Source organism: Saccopteryx leptura, chromosome 1 (genome assembly GCF_036850995.1).
Source record: "Saccopteryx leptura isolate mSacLep1 chromosome 1, mSacLep1_pri_phased_curated, whole genome shotgun sequence".
NCBI classification, from domain to species: Eukaryota; Metazoa; Chordata; class Mammalia; order Chiroptera; family Emballonuridae; genus Saccopteryx; species Saccopteryx leptura.
This window is the reverse complement of record NC_089503.1, coordinates 212990578-213007814: the sequence shown is the minus strand read 5'-3', so window position 1 is coordinate 213007814 and position 17237 is coordinate 212990578. Positions and strand designations below refer to the sequence as shown.

General features: G+C 41.9%; 1 protein-coding gene across 5 annotated transcripts in view; it reads left to right on the top strand.

The window, feature by feature from the left end:
- The window catches only part of INPP4B (inositol polyphosphate-4-phosphatase type II B), a 611130-nt gene that overhangs the window by 153664 nt on the left and 440229 nt on the right, over positions 1-17237 (top strand). The window contains exon 1 of one of the 5 annotated variants that reach the window (XM_066385731.1): positions 13734-13795. The exons of the other annotated variants lie outside the window; for them this stretch is intronic. The gene's annotated coding sequence lies outside the window, so the exon portion shown is untranslated. Of the gene's footprint in view, positions 1-13733; positions 13796-17237 lie in introns of those variants that run through there. 5 annotated transcript variants of the gene reach the window in all.

Here is a 17237-nt window from a genome sequence, read left to right as displayed (position 1 = left end):
GGGGCCATGAACACACAATACAGATTGCAGAATTGTGTTGTAGAATTGGACACCTACAACCTGTATATATGAGTTAACCAGTGTCACCCCAATAAATCCAATTTTCAAAAGGATGTTATCAAATTTCCAAATAAATGGGCTTTTCTAGAAAAGAAGAACTTTGGAAAATCCCAAAGAATGTGGAATGGGAAACAAAAAAATGTAATCAAGCAAGCCCTTCGACAGTTCCTTTGAAATGATGCAATTCTACCACAGTTCTGAGTGTGTGGATCCCTGTAAGATTTATTCATTTTCACTGTATTTGCAAAGAACTGTGCAGAACAGACAGCAAAGAGAATAAGAGAACATTGCCCTTTATGGTCTTAGTTCACTAACTTATTTTATGTATTTTACTGCTAATCTGAGCCAATTCAGTTTCATAGCCCTGCAATAAAGGTAAGCGTTGCAGTTTAGCAGTGCATTAGGCAAACTAACTGAGAAAACGCCCTTTTGTAGTGGGGATGGTGTACATCAGCAGTGAGTTTCTTTGTAAGAAATGGATTCTGCATTTGGAAGTTCAAAGTTGATCCTAACTGGGACGAGAGAGAGAAGGGTGGGAGGAGAGAGAGAATTTGTATGCACACAAACAATAAGCAGATTCTTATTTAGGATTTATTAGTCAACAAATCACTTGCTACAAATAATAGGAAGCAGTGAACAATGAAGGACGAGAAAAAGTAACTTTGATCAGCATCTGCTTTGTCAGGGCCCTCCATTCAGTGCTGTTTGTTCATTATCTTATTTGATACATCAGCCCAGTGTGGAAGATATTAGCACCCCCCACAGCACTTAAGAGAAAGCTGAGGTCCGCGAAGTAACTTGCTTAAGGTGACTATGGTGATAAAGGACAGAAAGAGGGTTAGAAGTCAGAACTGCTCTCCCCCTGCCCATGGCCTGTCTGCTCACTGTGCTCTTGGGGACTGACGGACCACGCAGGGTTATCAGCAGGACTTCGTATGAGCTATAAGCACCAGAGCCTGAGAAGAAGATGAACTGTCTCTGGTGGCAATTTTATTTCCTTTTTTTGTATTTTTCTGAAGTGAGAAGAAGGGGGTGGCAGAGAGACAGACTCCCGCATGCACCCAACCAGGATCCACCCAGCAAGCCCACTAGGGGGCGATGCTCTGCCCTTCTGGGGCTTTGCTCCATTGCAACTGGAGCCATTCTTAGTGCCTGAGGTGGAGGTCATTGAGCCATCTTCAGTGCCTGGGCCAACTTTGCTCCAATGGAGCCTTGGCTGCATGAGGGGAAGAGAGAGACAGATAGAAAGAGAGGGGGAAGGGTAGAGAAGCAAATGGGTGCTTCTCCTATGTGCTCTGGCAGGGAATCAAACCTGGGACTTCCACATGCCAGGCTGACACTCTACCGCTGAGCCAACCAGCCAGGGCTCTGGTAGCAGCTTTTTCTCTGCACATAACCAGGCAGGCTGTAGGCAACATCAAATGGAGTGAATAATAGTACCTGTTATCCCAAGTGATTGCCGCTGACCTTTCCCCTTCTTTTCTTGGCATCTCTTCCTTTAGGTCCTCTGTCTTCCCTGTATCAGTGAAAACAGGAAAGGGGTGGTGTCAGCTGTTAGATGTGTGGAATTTTAGTCCCTGCATGAACTGCATTTTGTTCTTAAACTGTATTTGTTTTAAGAAATAATGCATGCATGGAGCTAAAATGTGCTTCACGTGCAACAACAACAAAGCCCGGCAGGCGCCTGCCCCACCGCAGCTGGGTGTCCAATCCCACTTCCCGGAGGCAGCCTCCTTCAGCTGTTAGAGCAAGTTCTTTTAGCATCTTCTCTCTCTCTCTCTCTCTCTCTCTCTCTCTCTCTTTATCTTAACAACAGGCCTACACAGTGACATCTTTATTTACGCATTTAATTTTAAACATTGTCTATTAACTCCTCTCCACAGAAGTTGAGGATTTAGATCTCAATCTTCCTCTACACAAGCCCTCCTTCCTACCCAGCAATCACAGTTGTAATCACAATCTTTGGTGAAATCAGTGTTTCTCAGTGTCACATGTTGCTCACAACTAAGCCACCTGTGTATTACCATTTTAGTCCTTTTTTTAAAAAAAGAAAAGAAAAAATTTTCCATTTTCCTTAGTGTTTTCAGTGTTAATTAGTTCAGGTTCCACTGCTAAAAGAAAGACCAAAATGGCAGTGGCTTGAAAGATGGAGTTTACTTCTGTCTCATGCCACAGTCTGAACAAAGAGTCCAGAGTGGATGTGACAGTCCCAGTGGCAGGGACCCCGATTCCTGCTAACCTTGGCACCTGGCTTCCACTCATGGGCAAAGATCACCCCTCTACCATGACAGTTGTGTCGGCTTTTCTAAAAGTAAAAAAGGGATAGGAGGATGTGGAGAGCACACAAGTTGCAAGACCATGTTTCCTTGGCCAAAATTTAGACTCAGTGTTACAATGACTTACTCAGCTAAATCTGGAGGTTTTATACTAAAGGAAGAAGAGATATTTGAAAATTAATAACTATATGAACTGCCTTGATTCTCACTCAAGTGTTTTTTCAGATTTCTGCCTCTACGACTGCACAGAAATTGTCCATCCCAAGATCACTGCTACATCTTAATTGTCAAACCCCATGATTTCTTTTTGGTCAAAGAGAGTATGGGTAAAGAAAACTACAGAATAAATGTGAATATGAATGCAAAATTCTCAATGCAATATTAATAAACCAAATCTAACAATATATAAAAAGAATTATACACTATGGACAAGCAGATATATTCTAGGTATGCAAAGCTATTTAAACATTCAAAAATCAGTTAATGTAAACCCTGTCAGGTTATTTGTTCACAGTCCTGTAGACTGGAAGTCTGAGCTTGTTGTAACTGTGCTCTCGGGGTCTCAGGAGGCTGAGGTCCCAGTGTGAGCTAGGCTGAAGTCCTGCCTGGGGTTCAGGGTTCTCCTCCAAGCTCTCACGGTAGTTGGAAGAATCCAGTTATTTGTGGATGTAGAACTGAGGTCCCTGATATACCCCTCACTGTTGGCAAGGGGCTGATCTGAGCTTTTGAGGCCGCTCTCAATCTTTGCCACGTGACCTTCTCCAGCCTCAAAGCCAACATTGGAGAATCTCTCACTTCAATTTTCTCTGACTTGAGGAAGGACCATATCCCTTTTAAGAATTTATCTGATTAGGCCACTCCCTTTTGAATAATCCAAAGCCAACTGATGATTAACTTAATCATGGAGATTATTGTCGGGAGCCGATCCACAACTGCTGGCTGACAAGGTCACAGCAGAAGAAGACCCACAACTGCTGGCTGACAAGGTCACAGCAGAAGAAGATCAAAAACTGCTGATTGACAAAGTCACAGCAGAGAAGACCAATGGCTGCGGGTTGACGAAGTCACCCAAAGGAGAGACACAACGATACTTCCCCCTTTGACTTTTTGAATTAATCTGGCCTTATATCCCCCCTCTTCTGGGTGTGTGCTATTATTTATGGCACAGGGATAATAGTACCGTGCTTTCCCTGTAGATTCGTAGTGATTTCTTTGGAAATGAGACAGAGGGTGTGAGTTCCACAGAAAAGCCTGTAAGCCCCTTGAACTGGGCTCATAGACATAAGAGGCTGGCTATGATATCCCTCGTAAAGGGTTAAGTTTGTAGAAGAATTCCTTCTTAATCATGTTAGAAAGAATAGATTGTGACTTGTGAATGGGTAGAAGGCAGTGGCTGTGCACAGAGCACCTCTCGGCCTTCACTTAATTCAACATTTTTCCTCCCTAGCCTTTTCATGTGATAGAGTAGAGAAACGTTCCTTTCTTCTTGCTTATTTGATCTGCAGATAGTGGTACACTCTGAGAAGAATAGAGTTAGAACTTAACTAGTGTTTAAATACAATAAATAAGTAATATTTGACTAGACAATAGTATCTTAGGTAAGGTATAGTAGAATGGCCCATTGTATGGCCTAGGATGAGAGCGCAGTCAGCAAGAAAAGAATGTTTTACTAAGAGAATTGTCTTTTGACTAAAGGCAATTGCTAGGCTTTCTCAATGAGATGTTCTCATGAGATTTACATACTTTCCAAAATTCTGTAATAATGAGAAAAATGTAGGGAAATCCATGGAAGTAATAACAGTTAATGTCTTGTGTTGCTGCTGGGCTATCTTGCAAGTGCACTCTGCATATCTTTGGGTGAAAGCTATTCTTAATGTTATGTTAATTTCTTTAGAGGCAAGCCTTTTAGAATCTTGTGAGAAAAAGTAGGACACTGCATAAACTCAAGGCCATTTACCTGAGCAAGCGGTGGTCCATTGTTAGTTGTCTGCTAAATCTCTCTCTGCCCCTTAACTCACAACAGCAGTAAAGTTAGTTAACTATTAGTACTAATACTTTAAAAGCTTTTACCGATGTTGTTATCGCTATTCAAGTTATTTTGTATTTTGAATGATTTGCTACCTGGTTTGTGATTCATAGATGTAAATTAACTGTTATCTGGAAACATGCAAACATAGTGAAACAAAAGCAATAATTAACACCATGTGATTGTAACTCAGTGTGCGTGTATAAAAAGGGAGCTATACTAGCATTTGGCAGAGATGCCTGGCAGTAAATGCTAACCAGAGAATAAAGAGAAAGAAAAGAATCCGGCTCTCTCACTCGATTTCGCCGACGCCGTCTCCTCCTGTGGGACCCCTGGATCCCCCCCGGGGCTGGACCCCGGCAGATTATAGTCATTATAATCATAGTTCTGTCCATATACTGGAGACCATCTGAGAAATCTGCCACCGCCGTGAATCTCTGTTTTAAGAGAGTGACCCTGAAAAGCAGGAGTGATAGATCAGAGTGGTGTGAAGATATAGCCAATAGGTGCCATCTTGCTTGTCAACTCCAGTTACATGATGTGGTTTCCCAGAGCATGATTCTAAGGGGTCACCAAGATGGAACCATTCTCATGACTGAGCAAAGGAGAGGGGTGAGGCAGCAAATGTACCACTCTTGACTTCTAGGATGTATGCAGGCAGGCCTGGAAGTAGGTGATGTAAGCCTGAGCCAGAGCAGTACAATAGGAGTGCAGAATATGCCGAAGAAATATACCCCAGGAGGCTGAGATAGACTTGGGAGAAGGAGACGGAGGAGAGATGAAGAGGATTCTGCCCTTGAGGCAGTTCCCACTGCTGCCTCAGGCAGTCAGAAGCACACAAGAATCGGGGATAGAAGAACATCTTTAGAAGCCTGTAAAGGAGTAGATGGGTCAAAGCATCCTTTTCAGCAGAAACTAATTTGCATGGTATTAACACAAAAATTTTTTTATTTTTATTTTATTTTTCCAAAGTTAGAAGCGGGGAGGCAGGCAGACAGACTCCTGCATGCGCCCGACTGGGATCCACCTAGCATGCCCACCAGGGGGCGATGCTCTGCCCATCTGGGGCATTATTCCCTTGCAGTGGGAGCCATTCTAGTGCCTGAGACAGAGGCCATGGAGCCATCCTCAGCACCCAGGCCAACTTTGCTCCAATAGAGCCTTGGCTGTGGGAGGGGAAGAGAGAGACAGAGAGGAAGAAGAGGGAGAGGGGTGGAGAAGCAGATGGGCGCTTCTCCTGTGTGCCCTGGCCGGGAATCAAACCCGGGACTCCTGCACGCCAGGCAGACACTCTACCGCTGAGCCAACGGTAGAGTGTTAGCCAGGGCTAACACAGATATTTTTAATAAAAAAAGAGGAGGGTCTGAGCTATATCCCATGCTAGCCTACATTTTGCACAGAAGTCACAGTCTGCTGTGCTGTGCCAATGTTCCTTCTCTTGTTCTTTCTGTTCTTTGTGCCCTTTCCTGTTCTGTTCTCTTGATCCAGGGAATTTTTCCGATGAGTTCCTTTTTCCTTCTTCACACAGGTTGGCTCACAGTCTCTCTTCTCAAAGTAAAGTGATCCATTTATCCGATTGAACTGCAAAAACATCCGCTTTGTTCTCCGTGTCGCACCCTATCACTTTATCTGCCCCAGTTCCCATCATTCTAACCATTGGGCATCTGGTTCCGGAATTCAGGGGAGAAGTTAAAGGCTAGAAACTTTTTTTTTTAATGTAAGCCTTCACTCTTGATTAACATCAGCATTTAAAAGAAATCTCTGGCCCTGGCCGGTTGGCTCAGCGGTAGAGCGTCGGCCTGGCTTGCGGGGGACCTGGGTTCGATTCCCGGCCAGGGCACACAGGAGAAGCGCCCATTTGCTTTTCCACCCCTCCCCCTCTCCTTCCTCTCTGTCTCTCTCTTCCCCTCCCGCCGCCAAGGCTCCATTGGAGCAAAGATGGCCTGGCCGCTGGGGATGGCTCCTTGGCCTCTGCCCCAGGTGCTAGAGTGGCTCTGGTCGCGGCAGAGCGACGCCCGGAGGGGCAGAACATCGCCCCCTGGTGGGCAGAGCGTCGCCCCTGGTGGGCGTGCCGGGTGGATCCCGGTCAGGCGCATACGGGAGTCTGTCTGTCTCTCCCCGTTTCCAGCTTCAGAAAAAAAAAAAAGAAAAAATAAATAAAAGAAATCTCTGACTTCACTGCATTGGTGAGGGGGAAATGTAATGAAAAGTATCACAGTGTTAGCAAAATGGTTTTATTTACATCATTAACATTTGTAGTCTTTTCCCATTTGGAGCTTCTGGGAGTCCAGTGAGGTTAGTTTGCAATAAAAAATAAAAAGCTGCAGTTACAGCAGCAACCATTAATTAAGCACCCACTCTGTGCCAAGCCATTTAGGCAAGAGACCATAATAGTGAAGTTGTTTAAGCAAATGGGCTCTGGAACCAGAATGTTTGGGCCAAGCCTCAGTTTTCCACTGATGAACTGTGTGACCTTCCGGAAGTTACTTAACCTTCTGTGTCTAAAGCTTTCCTAGCTATAAGCTGAGGATAGCAGCACATGTCTCTAAACTTTTCTGCAGACTGTACATTATGCTACTTAAAGCACTTAGAATAGTGTCTTGAACACGACAAACACTAAATAAATGTTAAATGTGATTATTTACATACATCATTGTATTTAATCCACACAGTTATCCAGCAAGGTAGAGAAGATTTTTCCATTCATCAGTTAGAACACTGAAACTCAGAGATGTTAAAAAAAAACAAAACAAAACAACTTGTCAAATATCTCAAAGTAAAAAAGAGACAGAGAGTGAAGTTTCAATTTGAATCTTAATGAGTAATTCTGGCAAGCACGTCCTTTCCACTCTGCCATGATTTTCTCATCCTTCTCCCATGTTTTCATTAAATACAGATGATTGACATAAAAATAGATTTCTTTTTCTCCAGAATGATTCTCTGGACCAGATATAATTGACACTTATATAATGCAGTCTAATACACAGAAACTCCATAGATGGTGGGTAGTTATAATTATTTTCTATTTCGCTATGAGCCATTTAAGAATAACTTAAATGGAAATAATTTTCTAAATTTTTAATAGATCCATACAGCTTACTTCTTCAGTGGTAAGCTTCTCACACACACGACAATTCTCTTTCTCTCTGTCTTTCTTTCTCGGCAGATTTGGCCTTACATTTCATTCTTATTTCCTTATTTTACATTTATGTTTGATAATAGAAGAATTGCATAGACTAAAATTGTAGGCCACCAAATACGACAGAATCAATGAATAATGGACAAAGGGATTAAAATACCCTGTATTTTATTCTTGGTTCTGTTGGAAATAACTAAGAAATTGTCATATAAAAAATTTAGATATGTTAGGTGAAAAATAATCAGCTCCTTCAATAACATTGAAGGTTATTTGTAGGTATTTTTAATTTACTTTTTGTGGTGTACAGTTCTATAAATTTTAAGACATGTATATAGACTTGTGTAAATACCACTATAATCAGAATACAGAGCAATTTCATCCTCCCAAAGAGCTCCCTCAAAGGTCATGTTTTAAATGAGTCATTGGAAAAAAAAGGAAATAAAAAGGTTAAACTGAGAGACTCAGGGAGAAATGGAAAAATAACTAAAAAAAGATTTAAAAACTTGAACAAAACCTGAAGACCAAATTCTCCTGACTTTGTGTAATTTTGTGAACATCCTTAAACTTTTTAAAGCCCCAATTTCTTATCTTTAAAATAAGGAGGTTAAGCTAAATGAGTCCTACAATTCTTCATTGGTTTCGAATTCTAGACTTAAGATTCTGTGTTATGTATGTAAACCCAAATATTTCAGAAAGAATCCTTTCTTTAGTTTCTACATAGCTATATTTCTTTCATTCCTATGATCTACCCATAAGATAGAGTCTTTAGTTTTATATTTATATTCATTTTTAATCTACTCATTGGAAATGTTACTACAGCACATAAAGTATATAGACACATATTTTAATTCCTTTTAGAATGTATGATTTGAAATACAGTTTCATCATTGTAATGACATTTTGCCATATTGCTACTTACATGTGATATTTTGATTGATAAATTGTTATACTTTTTGATAGCCCATCTCCAGCAAAAGATGAAATCTGAGGAATGACAAGTGACAAAAGAAACGCCCACTTGCAAGCTGTTCTATTGCATTCCCTGGAAGTTGCGTTAATTTGATCCTCCTCGGCCAGGCAAGGTGAGGGAAACTGAGTGGCCCCCACCCAGGGTTTTCTATAGGCTTCATGTGCAGCTGACTCTTCTAGAAAATGCTTTATTCAAGGCCTCCTCCCCGTTTCATCTGGGCTGTTTCCTTTGAACTCCAAGAGACACTATGCTTGGGATGTAGGCACTCAGAGCCTGGAATCACGCCAGCCTTTTCCTTTATTGCTCCACAGGCTGAGCTTTATGAAATTAATGGCAGAGCCTCCCCTCATTCTGTCACTGAAGCTCATTTCCCCCGACTGGCAGTTCAGTGTCCCTCTTATGGGAAGGTCTGACTGGAAGGTGGCTCCCTGCTGTGAACAGCTTCCCTGATGCTGGGCACCCTTGCTGGCTGCAGGGAAGGGAGAGTGCACGGTGGGCATTGAGCAGTGGTCCATGTGCAGGCATGCTCCCCTCCCCCCAGCCCCACTAGAGGGAGGCCGTGCCCCTGCAGGAAGGGGATGCAGGTAACTATGAATGAACGCGAGCAAGTTGGAGTGAATGTACATCAGCTGTGTTCATGTCTCCACAACCAGGGAATGGGTGAGATCTACCTTTCTCTAGTATCAATTTGTTAGCAGAGACAGTGGCTATAGGCAGAGAGACTTCTATAGGAAGTCCTGGTACTCCGGGTACTGAGTGGAATGAATCATTATGAGTTAGGAATGTAGGGCTCCCACCATGAGCATGCTGGGAACAGTTGAGGGCCTCTTTTGACCATCACCGCTGAAGTCAAGCACGAGAATCTATTAACCAAGAATCTTTCAATAGCATAGTGTGATGAAGTAGGAGACTGGCTATTTAATACATTATCCCTTGATATTTGTGGGGTCAGCATTGGAGCACTCAACCATTTGCAAGCAACCCTAAAGATTATGACATATGATTTCTTAAAAATGAAATATAGGCATGTATTTATATTTGCATAACATGCACTGTGAGACTGATGAACAAGACTAAGTCATTAGCCAATGAGTGAATCTACCCATCCACAGGCGTCTAAATAGTGATACTTCTTTGGATTCTCAATTTGTTACTGTATAGCTTTTTGTGTCATAATTTAAACATTTTTCCTTTGTAATATGCGATGAACATGTATATTCAGAGACCATGACACTCTAGGCAGAAATTATATTTGTGGAAAATTAAGGGATCTTTTCAAAGATGTATGGTTTTGTGAACTTCAGTTTTCCCAAGGATATATGGCTATAGATTTCCAAAATATTGAGTCTACTGTAATATAATTAGTGTATGTATGACGGTAATCCATTAACCTTTATTCACTTAAAGTAGAGATGACGTTGGTAGTAGAATGTAATGGTCCTTTATCCCTGTAATCCTGAAGCTATTTTTGTACATGCTGTCAGAGAAAGAGCATGTATATATTATATGTATGTTAATTTGCACTTTATAAAAATGCACTACTAATAAATCTATATGTTAAGCTTAAGCTTTTTGTATCAGCTGCATACAGTACAATAGAAATATTATTTTAGACACAAATAGTAGTGTCTAATAGTAGAAGAAATTTTATATTTCCTCCCTGTGAAATCGGGAGGTTGGCAGTCGAAGGCCGTTTGGTAGCTCCACGTGGGCATCAGGTACAAAGCCCTCATCTTTCTGAACTTCCCTCCTCACGTGGTACAGAGTAGCTGCTCGATCTCTGGCTGTTATGTTCACATTGTAAGCAGCAGCACTGCGGTTGCATCAGAGTGCCCAAACCTTAGCTGCGAGGAAGTACAGGAAATGACAATTTTTTAAGTGGCAGCATATTGAGCTAAATGTTGGGGATTTGGTCCCAGGTAGGAAAAGGAAAATGGATTTAGCAATCTATACACTGTGTATGTTAAATGTTTGTGACGCTTAATTTTTCTCTTAGTTTTTATACAACACTAAATGTAAGTAGTACCATAGTTTTTTTCTTTCTGTATACAAATGGATTACCTTATACACCTGCCAGGGTGTGGACACTTCAGCTTAGAGGCTGAAGTAACAGGGATACTGAGCATGTTTTATAAGTCAGTGGCCATTCATGTGAGAAGCACACCCAGGAGGCAATGCCCTCCTTCTCCTCTTCCTCCTCTTCTTCCCCTTCCTCCTCCTCCTTTTCTCCCTCCATCTCCTCCCCCTCCTCCTCCTCCTCCTCCTCCTCCTCCTCCTCCTCCTCCTCCTCCTCCTCCTCCTCTTCCCAAAGTGGTTAGTTGGGCAGAACTACTGACATCACACCTGTGTGTGCTGTTCTGTGGGCTGCAGACACCAGTCCCACAAGAGGGACCTCCCAGAGGATAACTGAAGCATTTGAGAATCTATTTTCTGTTTCTGTACACAAATAAAAAAAATACAAGATGTTTATTTTATAAATACCCAGGCCAGAGAAAGTGCTTACTTCATAGTGCGTGTTACATGTTTGCCATCACTTGCTCTTCTGTGAAGCAAACAAAACAAAACAAGATCTGCAAGGTTACAGAGTCTCATTTGCACACACCTGCATAGATGAAAAACTTGTGGACCAGGAACACTTACGAACTAAGCTTTCAGCATCAAGATCCTAGTCATTTTAAGAATTGGTGACAGTGGATCCTAGTTTTCTTTCATTGTGTCTGCACTGATGTGCTACTCCCCAGTTTGCCAATGGTTCAAACATACTTATTTTTTCTCATTTGATTTCCCCAAATATCCTCAAGGTAATTTGAATAGCATGAGACTGCTATAGAATGAAGTAATTTCAAAGTTGCTGATCATACATTCTACACTTTTAAGGTCCCAAGATCTAAAGCAATTTCCCCAAGACCACACAACTAGTTAAGAATATAGCTGCAAACGCTTGTCTTCTGACCCCCGGGAAATATTCTTTCCAATTATATGTTGTTATTCACGCAGAGATATCAACTGCAAGTATGAAGAACATTCACTGTTAACAATAAGTGTCATTTTATACGGAGTATTATTTACTTATCCTCTGTGACTTCAGTAAATGTATAACGTAGCAGGATTGATTATAGTGAAATGACTCTGTCCAATATGGTAGTCACTAGCTACTGGCTGTTTCATTGGACAACAATGAAAAATTCAGTCCCTGAGATTCACTAGCCACATTTCAGATGCTCAGTAGCCAGAGATAGCAAGTGGCTACTGTATCTGACAATGCATATTCCATAGCATTTCCATCATCATAGAAAGTTATGGTTAGTGCTGTGTTAAAAGGCTATCATATTCCTTGCTTATTGGTGAATGATGGTTTCTTATTTCACCTGGTGCCTGGCAGAATGGCAGGAGCAGTGAACAAACAAACAATATCAAAAGGGCTTAGGAAATCGTTGGATCTTCAAGAAATATTTGTCCTATTCAGGAGAAAATGAGTGTCTGTGAAATTAGGGTAATAAATACAACTAAACAGATTAAGCAGATAATTTTTAAGAAGTCATCAGCAAAATGGATTTTTTTTTCCTGAAGTTAGAAGCTGGGAGGCAGTCAGACAGACTCCCGCATGCACCCGACTAGGATCCACCTGGCATGCCCACCAGGGGGCGATGCTCTGCCCATCTGGGGTGTTGCTCCGTTGCAGCTGGAGCCATTCTAGCACCTGAGTACGGCCGTGGAGCCGTACTCAGTGCCCGGGCCAACCCTGCTCCAATGCAGCCTTGGCTGTGGGAGGGGAAGAGAGAGACAGAGAGGAAGGAGAGGGGGAAGGGTGGAGAAGCAGATAGGCACTTCTCCTGTGTGCCCTGGCCGGGAATTGAACCACATGCCAGGCCGATGCTCTACCCCTGAGCAAACCGGCCAGGGCCAGCAAAATAGATATTTAAGGTGACACTCTAGCTAAGCTTTTTTAGGGAGAAACCAGTTTGGATCACAATTTTTATTAGCAATAAAGTGTTTTGGAGACAGTGGTCATTTTGAGTCTTTCTCAGTGAAGTTTAAATACTTGGAATGAATATGATGTCTAACAATGTGAAGCATGGTAATATTTCATAAAAAGGGAAATGAAGTATCCAGAGAGAAACAGGACAGAAGGCTGGGTTCTGTCTTTTAGGATAAAAGCATAGATTTACTTATGCACACACAATCATATACTCACAGGCCTTTGTTCTTATGGAGCTGAAAGCTCAGATTTGTTCTCTGATATACACATAGCAAAGATGTGCATCAGACAGGACCTGGATGGTGAGTTAAATTAGCCTCTTACCAATTACTACAGAGCTCCAGTGATCTCTGACCCTCTCATGGTCAGTCTCACAGCCTTCATTTTAATCACAAGAAAACACCACCAGAATATTGTCAGAAGGTTTGAGGGAGGAATCTAGTGATTGCAAAGATGAACCATGGAAAACAATAAAAGAATGAAGGAGAAAGAAAATGTGAATTCAAAGAAAGGAAATCTCGCTGTAGAGTGAGAACAGACATGTCACGAGGCAAGATTTGAACTTCCTTTGCAGCATAAATGGGATTTTGAGGGAGAAAGAAAGGCAGACTCTTCTGAGTCAGCAACCGTCCGTCCCAGAGATGGGAACTTGCTTGCATTTTGGTAAGGACAGAGGTTGGGAACAGACCATGGGAAGGCCTGGCAGGAATAGAAAATGTTTTTTAAGATGGTGATCACAGCATGGGCTGGAGAGGTAGGATGTAAAGAGGTAGAGAAGGACTCAAAAGCAAGGGTATTGGCTGTGGATACTGTTGTGATAGGTGTCTTATTGATTCCTGGAGAAGGCTGTGACCAAACTGGCCTTTCAAATAGTTAATTCTGGAGTCTGTTCTTCAAGGTGGATCAGACAGATGGAGAGTGACCATGGAGACCAGAGGTACTACTATAACCTAGGAAGCCCACTAATACTATATTTTCATTATAACATCATATGTAAAAATGAAAAGAGTTGAATATATGTTAATCTTTTTATGTGTATGTGTGACAGAGATAGAGAGTCAGAGAGAGGGACAGATAGGGACAGACAGATAGGAAGGGAGAAAGATGAGAAGCATCGTTTCTTCGTTAAGGCTCCTTAGTTGTTCATTGATTGCTTTCTCATATGTGCCTTGACCAGGGGGCTACAACAGAGCAAGTGACCCCTTCTCAAGCCAGTGACCTTTGGGCTCAAGCCAGCGACCATGGGGTCATGTCTATGAGCTCACACTCAAGCCAGCAACCTTGGGGTTTTAACTCGGATCCTGTGCATCCGAGTCTGATGGTCTATCCACAGCACCACCACCTGGTCAGGCTATAACGTTAATAATCTTTATAAAAAGTTATATAGCTTCATTTTATTTATGTTTTATATTTATTTATTTGTTTCTATTTTTAGATTTTCCAATTATTCTACCTTGGGTATATAATCTCTTATCATAAGAAAAAAAGCCCTAGAATTTAAAAACATTTTTAATCATCACTTTTTTATTTAAAAAGTTTGCCTCTGGTTTTCACTTAAGATTTACACATATGCCATACATAGTTGTAATTGTCATTTTCAGTACTTGTCATTTTATAATTTGGTCTAAATTCAGAGCAAACTGATTTCAGAATTCCTTTTGCTAATGAAACGTAAATACTGCCAGCCGCTTCCTGGTGGAATTTTAGCACTTTCGAGGCCAGACAGAATGTTATGTGTTAAAGGATTGAAAAGTTTCTTTAGGCAAATAGTCTTAAGATCCAAAATATTTGAAAATATGTACTTGAACAGCTGTGTTTTAATCTGGTATTTTTAAATTGTTTAGCTCTTTTGATGTTGGAAGTTTGTCTTGGTCTTTAAAATTTTTTTTTTGTTGTTAGAATAGTGCTTATTTCTAGAACAAATTTACTGTGGAGTTAGGGACATTTGTTGATCAAACTGTAGATTCTTGTTTATAAAAGTGAGTTAGCTTCAGGCTTGGTGGTACTTTATTTAGTGTTGTTGCCTGTTATGGCTCTTGGTGTTCCAGAAAAAGACACAGTACCCATAGAGACAGAGGGTAGATATTTTACCAAGGTGACACAAATTGTTAATGAGTTACCACTGATTCTTAAATGACACGTATCATACTATTCATTCAATTTCTCCAAAGGAAAGATGCTTACAGATAAAGGGACTTTTATGGCAGCAAATCTGCTTTCGAAACCTGCTTACAGTCACCTTTCAGAATTTAATCCTATCTCAGGGAAATGGTTGCGGGCAGCAATTTTCAATTTTTTTCATCTCATGGCGCACAGAAGGCAAATTACTACAGTTCTGTGGCACACCAAAAAATGCACTTGTTGCTGACCTGACGAAAAATAGGTATAATTTTTATTGATTTACAAAATAATAATAGTAATTACTTATCCTTTCTTTGCTCCAAAATAACTTCCTAAAAAAACAGGTGCTTATATTTGAGTATAAGGAGGCATGGTGCCAAGAATGAACCAATCAGACACAGCCTTATTATGTGATGTGACCAGTAAGACGCAACTCTGTTATATGACCTGCATATTTATAGTTCAAGACAGGGCATCCATGTCCCGCAACTATTGCTGTGTTGGCTGTTGGTACTCTTTAATTTGACAATCTAAGGAAAAGGAGGTCAGCACCCTGACTAAACAGTGAGGTATTTAATTTTTTTAAAAAGTCTTGTGGCACACTGGTTGAAAATCGCTGGGGAATGTAAAAGAGAGTTCTGAGTGGTTCAAAGAGTCATTCAAGTGAATGACTAGGATCTAGGTCTCAGTCATCTAAAGTTGCACATTTATTCCAATTATTGTGTCTGCTGAAATTATCTGAAAAGCTTATAGAATTTGCTGTGAACTGTTGAAGAACCGAGCTGAGCCTCTTCTGAGCCCTAACTGCGGTGAATGGTGGCCTGTTGATCTGCAGAGTTCTCCTCGGGGGAACCACGTGTCTGCAGTGCCCAGGGAAAGACCCTTTCAAGAAGTCAGACCCCTGCTCACTTTGGACATTCAGACAGATACAAATAAACAGGAAGTCCCACAAGTTCTGGTGGAAGGTAGTCCTTGAATGGGACTCCCGAGCCTCTCAGTTACTATATAGGGAAACTAGAACAAGGAATTTATTCTCTCCAGTGCCACCTAATGTTGAGGATTGAATGACATAATGTAATTCCTCCAGCTCAAGACCTGGCTCATCATAATGGGAGATGTTAATGAATGAACGGAGACTCTGGAGCCCAGGCAGGAAAACGTGTTGCTTTTTGGGGGCTGTGATGCCGTTGATTTTTGGAGGCTAGAACAGAAGGCAGAAAGTAGTGCCCTCTAATCTGTGCAGGTGTGACACCCACCTGTCAGGGCTGAGTGGAACTGACCTTGACTTGGTGCACACTAAACCTTTACTTCCTTGGTTTATACTTTATACTGAGGAGGGCCCGGGGCAGGCCTATGCTGCTTTAGCTGGTAGCAGAGAAGCCATTTGCTATTGATCCTGGTGGTTTTAAAACCGGCACCATCTTTAAAATTTGGTGCCTTGGAGAAATCCCGAATAACTTCATTGTAATTATGAAACTACAAGGGTTTAAAAGCTCTGGAGGGGATAATAATTTAAGTATTTGTTACACTTATCCTCTGTTGTGTGACAGACCAACCCCAAATGACCTTGTGTAAAGCAAAACATGATCCTTTGTGTGTCATGACGGTGTGGGCTGCCTGGCAGGTATTCTGCCGCGCTTTCCTGGGCTCGGCCGTTCCAGGGTGGGTCAGCTAGGGTGGGTCTCTGCCGGGTGGGGGGCGTGAGCTTAGCTGCTGAAGCTCTCAACCTGAGCTGCTTCATGGGAAGGTGGTCTCAGGGCACAATTCCAAGAGGGCAGGGGAGGCAGCTGCCCAGTCCCTGAAGGCCTAGGCCCTCGGCATCACATAACGTCACTTCCACCACATGTTTCTATTGGTCGAGGCAAGTCACCAGACCAGTCAAAACTCAAGCAAAGGGAAACATGGGAAAGTAAGTTTTGCTTTTTTATGGAATAAGTAGCAGAATTACACAGCCAACCAGCATGAATAATTGTTGTGGCCATTTTTGAAAGAAAAACAGCAACAACAAACAAACCAGAATTGAACTCAGCATTTCATAAGAAGTAAGGCAGAGCTTGACCAGATAGTGGCACAGTGGATAGAGCATCGGACTGGGATGCAGAGGACCCAGGTTCGAGACCCCGAGCTCACCAGCTTGAGTGTGGACTCATCTGGTTTGAGCAAAAGCTCACCAGCTTGGACCCAAGCTCGCTGGCTCGAGCAAGGGGTTACTCGGTCTGCTGTAGGCCCACGGTCAAGACACATATGAAAAAGCAATCAATGAACAACTAAGGTTTTGCAATGAAAAACTGATGATTGATGCTTCTCATCTCTTTCCATTTCTGTCTGTCCATATCTATCTCTCTCTCTGACTCTCTCTCTGTCCCTGAAAAAAAAAAAAAAAAAAAAAAAAAAGAAGTAAGGTAGATTTATAACCAAGAACGCGATGCTAGGTGACCCCTGCAGGACCACTGTGGGGAAGCAGAGAGCTCCCTCAATGACTCTCTGATCGCTTGTGCACTGCCAAGTGGATTGTTTTGTGTGATGTGGATGACGGTATGTCTAGGTTTGTTCAGAACAGTTTTGTTCATGTCTGCTGACCCAGATAAAGGTATCTTCCTTTGCCCTCTCAAAATATCCAGCTGTGATGAATACATTTTACATTTATATTGAGTGTAATTCAGCTA